The sequence below is a fragment of the Austrofundulus limnaeus genome, unplaced genomic scaffold, assembly GCF_001266775.1.
Source record: "Austrofundulus limnaeus strain Quisiro unplaced genomic scaffold, Austrofundulus_limnaeus-1.0 Scaffold321, whole genome shotgun sequence".
Lineage (NCBI taxonomy): Eukaryota > Metazoa > Chordata > Actinopteri > Cyprinodontiformes > Rivulidae > Austrofundulus > Austrofundulus limnaeus.
Window position 1 is genome coordinate 318868 of NW_013952723.1, and position 5875 is coordinate 324742.

Consider the following 5875-nt stretch of genomic DNA (forward strand, 5'->3'; position numbering starts at 1 on the left):
TTTTATGACTTTTGCAAATAGTTCTTTAATTATTTAGATGTAAAACTAGTACTGTTGTAGTACTATTCATATGTAAACTTAGCACAAAAAGTAAGGAAATTTGTGTTAGGTTGATTATTTCTTTGCTGTAACAATGCTTCCTGGCAATAAAATCTTATAGTGTTTGAAAGCCTTTTCCCTTTTAAATGGTGCCACATTTGTAAGGAACATGCATTTGCAGGATGAGCAGTATAAATTTGTGTGTTGCGCACATGAAAAATTTGTCAAATCTTCTCTGCCAAACATCTTATTCTGTTATTGACACTTGTTTTGAGCTTCTGGCACCCCCAGGTGCCCCATATACAGTATATGCATAACATAAAGAAATAGATACACATTTTCTTGCTTTTTCTGCATTTTTCCTCTCCAGGAAACCAATAGCTACGAGTAAAGAAGAATACTGTTGTATCCAGCAAATTACTGATGAGTTGCTTTTATAAACAAAAGTTCTGGATAAGCAAATCAAAGGTGACAAGGAAATTAGCCTAGCAATTCGACAGTTACCAGAGAAATTACATCATTTCCTTAAAAGATGCTGACAGCTGTGTAATTTTAATTGGAAATTACTAGATTAAAGGTTACTAATAGAATCAGTTGTGAAGTTAGACAGGAAGTATTGCTCAGCTTTAAACTTTACTTCGCCTGAACTCTTCGAGGCCTCTGATCTGCTTGTTGCTGCCGCTGGGCTTCAGGAAACGCAGGGATTAAAAACCTGGTCACTGTGGATTAAACCTGTCTAAGAACAGTGATCTTGTGATGCAGATCAGAAATGGAACTTAGTGATTTTTTTTTTTTTTTGCAATTTTTTGTGCCTTTTTTTTTTTTTAGCTATTCATAGATTAAAATGGTCAGGGCGTTCAAGAGATCCTCCCAGAAGAGCTGGAAGAGGTAAATGTTTGGGCTTTTCTGCTCAAGCTGCCGAAAGCCTGACTTCAGAACAAATGGAAGATAAGAGATGGATGGATAGATATATGGGAAAAAAAAAGGAATGTGTGAAGACAGTGACCTATAAAACTATTTAGCTTTGATGTCTTGGCCTTGTCCCGAGTAATGAAAGTGAGCAGACAGGATGGGCGCAGAGGGCCAGAGCAGAGATTAAGTTGTGTTTTGTTTGCCGGTTTAACCGTGGAGCCCAGTGTGCGTCCGTGACGCTCGCTGTGTTTGCTGAGACACCCGGTTGGGTCAGCTTGATAAAGTGGAAGTAAATTGAAAGAGCAACTGGAAGCAGTGCGACTGGGCACGAACAAAAGGTGAGGCGAATGGTAACTATAGTACCAATGAACGGGGAGGGAGAGTTTGGAGACAGATAAAGTTTATAAAATTTACACGCTCATTTAATATAAGTTACCTCTGTTCACCATCGAGAACAATGACTATATCGCCCAGWGCCAGACTTATGGTAAGCATGTCATCATGCAACATTGCATCAGATTGTGCATGTTATTAGGCWTTGAATATGGACATATAAGGAAATTATATTTTTGAATTATAAAGCATTATATAATAATGCACAATTGTCATTTCTCAATATAACTTTGACATGAAAGGCATTAAGCATTACCAATAAAGAGTGCTGAGGAGCTTGATCAGATACAYCAATGAGTTTATTTAAAATMAAACTAGATTGTAAATTAAAATCAACTTTATGTAATGRTATTAATTGCGAGATGCCTGCTTCCTGAGCTGTTGGTTGTGATCCCCTTGACTTGTTTAGTTGAAGACTTGCTGATATGTTTTATTTGCAATGTCCTAAAACACATTCAAATGGAGATATTTTGAGTGATCAACAAGTAATAATCATAAAATACTGAAAAAAAATCACATCTTATGTCACTTTTGACCCTCATCCTTCAGGTTCAAGGTCACTGAGTACATGTGTACTCTTAGGAAAGTTTGAAACCCGCTCCCCTTTCCTTTGAATCTGGGGRACAAAAAGCAGCGGGAGAAGCCGGAAGACGCCCGATTTCCTTATATGGAYGTTGCTACTACAAGAGGAAACCACGTGCTCACGCACGCACGGTGAACGTCTTCACCGTTTTATCTGGCTTTCATTAACTTGTAAAGTGATATTGGCTTGGTTTTATTTATTTGAAAACTTATCTGTGTCGATTATCCCACCGTCTGCAGTCTTTATTCGTGTTTTTGTATTTCCATTCAAGAGCGTAAAGCTCCGCCTCCATTGCGTCATTTTGTTTACATACATCCCGCCCCCTTCCTCGCGCTGGATGAAAAGCAGCGCACGGGCTCATCCTGGTGGGGCTATTTCATCAGCAAGTCATCGGTCGCACTCATTTCGTCTTTCTACACCCATAAACGAGAAGAAGGCACAAAAGGTAAAAATGTGATGCGTTCAAACACGGTTTTTTAAAAAACTCTTAAGTTGTGTTTTCGTGTATTTTCTTTTCCTCCCGAGTTTTAACGATCTTAAGCAGACTGATGCAATCCACCTCGTGGATCGGTTGTAAAATAGTCTTGGCGGAATGTTCGAAAAGAACATGCCGTTCTTCACGTTTATCCGTTCATTCATGCTTTTATTTTCCAACAAAAGGCCATGCTGCTTCACGAGTCGCGTCGAGTTTATGAACTGTTAGTTACAGTGTCCTAAATCAGCTTAGTTAATTTGTTATTTGAGCGGGGAATCAGCTGATAGAGTTTAGTCGGGCGCGTAATGGAAAACCCGAGAACAAGAGCAGAAACTAGAAACTCAATATGAGGTGACCATAATGGAAAACTCATTTAAACCGGCTTATATGTTTTAAACGCGCTGTTAAGACACTTTGTGTTTACGCTTGAGGTTTTCATTCATTGTTTTGGTCTTAGCCGGTTAGCATCCAGAGCTAACCACGCACTGAGAGCAAGGAATGTGCGGAGATGTTGCTTTCAGAGACCCTCTAGCAGCGTCGGAAAAAACAGATATTTTAACCGAGCAAGCTCAAGTATTATAGAAGCACCATTTACTTTTATTGTTTTAATTGAACAACCAAAACCAAATCTTGCACAGAGTGAAAATCAACATATGCTGTCATGTTGCGTCAGTTATCAACGTGATAGGRCAAACACGACGCAGCTGAGCACGTACGTGGCGCGTTGCTGTTTCAGGTGAGCGGGACTTCCTCTCAGACAGTAAGTAAACATGTTTTAAACGTGTAGATTAATTTGTAATAACCTCGATCTATCAGTCAGGGTTTGTCATTAATGTCAGACATCCTTTTGGTTTACAGCCATGCTTCCTGCCTGTAGGGTGTTGCCATCGCTTGTGTTGCATCAGCCGCGCCTCTGTAAAGTAGTGACTGTGGTTTAGTAGATTCTTCTTTTTTTGTTTACCYTCTGTGTGTGTAGGTTAGCACAGGAAAGAAAAGCCACACCTGAAAGCCTCTTACCCTTACATTAAAGAGAAGAAGAAATGCCACATTTACGATGTAGTATATTTTCCTCACAGTTTTGCATCAGATTGAACACACACATCTATTCAACCTTTACATAAAATGCAAAAGGGAGGTTTAGTTAAACTGAGTGGTGATCTAGCTTTCCTTATCTGATTTTTTACATGTTAAAACAATACATGCTTTGTTGACTACAGTTGTGGTTACACTAATCTTTTGCAATATTCTCTAAATTCAGTTTTAAAAAATTGAAGATGCAGTTCAATGCCACTGTTTAGTTTGATAAATGTGAACTGTGTTAATAAAAACACAATAATATGTGTGTTTTCTGTGTGCGTGCTACGTTAGAGAACAATTTTGTCAATCTTCCTGCGCTGCAGCTTAGCGGGCCACACCTTGGCGGTTTGAGACATGGCCACTACGTGCCAAACAGGCCAGTTATCCTCTTTAACCCTGCGTGGGCTTACGCTGCTGTTCTCCAGTCTGTTAGTGTAAGGACTGCTGGCGTCGGTCATGGGAAAGTGAACAGGTTCACTTTGTCACATTCCATTTCACRGGGAGAGCAGCTTTTTTTTGGCAGGCGTTGTGCTTTCCCACCAGGTGACCTAAAGGTCTGTCAGTTCAGTCGCAGTGGTGGGTCTTTTCTCAAACACGCGAACAAAGGCGCACAAAGCCCTCGCTTAGCTCTGTGGGGCTTTTTGTAATTAAAAGTGCGTGTTCTTGTTTTTAAAAAAAAGGGGCTACGCGTGACTTCAGACTCCTGGGAAACGTCTTGAACTATTCTGCAGCCATACCTGTGCTGTCCAGGTGTGTCTTGTTGGCCTTTCTTGTATTACTGTAATGATTATAGTGGTGTTAACAACTTCCGGATGACAGTATTTCTTATGTTGCCGTTAGAAAGAGATTTTTAATGCCCTCTTTGTCAAGATTAAGCATTGCAAGAATATATACTCACAAATGCAGCATGTACATGTTTTACAGTGGCTATGCTAGAACATATGTTAGAGGTTCAGTAAGCAGCGTTGTTGTGAGCAGTTGCAGTCAAAACAAACCCATGTGCTGTTAAAGACGGAACAAGGAGCATCGACAAACTAAAAGGAGGTTAGCAGGTTTGCTACTTGTTAGAATAATCCTCTTAACAGTAYGTGGTACTCGCAGCAAAGCTAAATTCCTCCTGAAGCCTGTTATAACCGGAGCGCCTTTGGCCCTCCAGGACATAAAGAACCTTTCAGTTCATCTCAGCCAAGACTAGACTGTAAAACAAACACCCCGCTGCTGTAAACAGAGGGAACATTATCATATGAACTTCCTGGTGAAGTCTTTGTCATTTGAAATACCAGGAAATTAAAATATCCGCAGGTTTTACACGAGTCTTAAGTGTGCGTGTGCAGAGTGAAAACCACAAGGAAAAGATTAGCAATGAGCTGACGTGACCGAGGCGGCTTTAATGAGACCATCACATTTGCATTTTTGTCCATAAATTAGAGACTTTGGTGAAATTACGGCTGTTTGTCCCACTTTAACCTCAGTTACCCTCAATTTTTTTATTTATTTTTTTGTCCTGGGTGAACACTGGTGTGGTGGAGAACATAGCCAGCTGGGCACTACAGTTTGTTCACAAATGTTTATTAGTTTAACCCGGACACCCTCAGATCTCAGGTCCTGGTGTGCCGTTGGAGGGAGTGGCGAGGAGCGGGAGCGTTTCCATCATGTACCAGTTTCACATCGGTCTTCTGAGAACCSACTGTTTATTATGCCGGTTGTTGGGCGCTTTGTATTATTTGGATTTCATTGTTTAACACTGTTTGTCCTAATAATTCCCAAATACTTAACTGTACACGACAGGATGTTCTCTTTTGAAATGCTAGGAACAAGACAGGCTTTGATTTTTTTTTTGGGGGGGGATGTTGTTTTTGTGGTATTAATAGAATATTGTCTTTGTACTGAAACATTGTGAGATCTTGTATCCTGTTCTCTGAAAATGGGCCACGATTTAGACTGAACTACTTTTATTTATTGTCTTTTTGAATTGTTGAACAGAAACTTTGAATCAACAGAATTTTTGAACTTTTTCTTTAATCTGAGGAGCAGCAGGAAGGAGGATTAGCTGGATGGTAACCCCTAAATTTGGACAATTTAACATTAAACTGCAAAAAGCTATTTTCTTAAAGGCACAGTGTGTAGGATTTGTTGTTTTCAGCGACATCTAGTAGTTGAGTGGTTGAATCATCCTCCCTGGTCCTCCCCTCACCCCCACCCCCCACTTCCAAATACAAAGGAGTTGCTACGGTGTCTCTCAGGTGTCAAAAACCTTTGATAATTCCAACCGCGATGTCTACCAGCAGCTTCAGGGCTAGTGATGTTTCAAGTGGTAAGATTATGAGCTTTAATAAGTAAAATTATCCCAGCTACAATGACAGACTGGGTACCGAAACTCAGTTCCAGTATGGCAC

The 5875-nt window shown here is 40.2% G+C and overlaps 1 protein-coding gene across 1 annotated transcript in view; it reads left to right on the forward strand.

Moving 5' to 3' along the window:
* The first annotated feature begins 2267 nt into the window (after window positions 1-2267).
* The window catches only part of slc7a3a (solute carrier family 7 member 3a), a 14886-nt gene continuing 11278 nt past the window's right edge, over window positions 2268-5875 (forward strand). The window contains exon 1 of the mRNA XM_014022253.1: window positions 2268-2372. The gene's annotated coding sequence lies outside the window, so the exon portion shown is untranslated. The remainder of the gene's footprint in view (window positions 2373-5875) is intronic.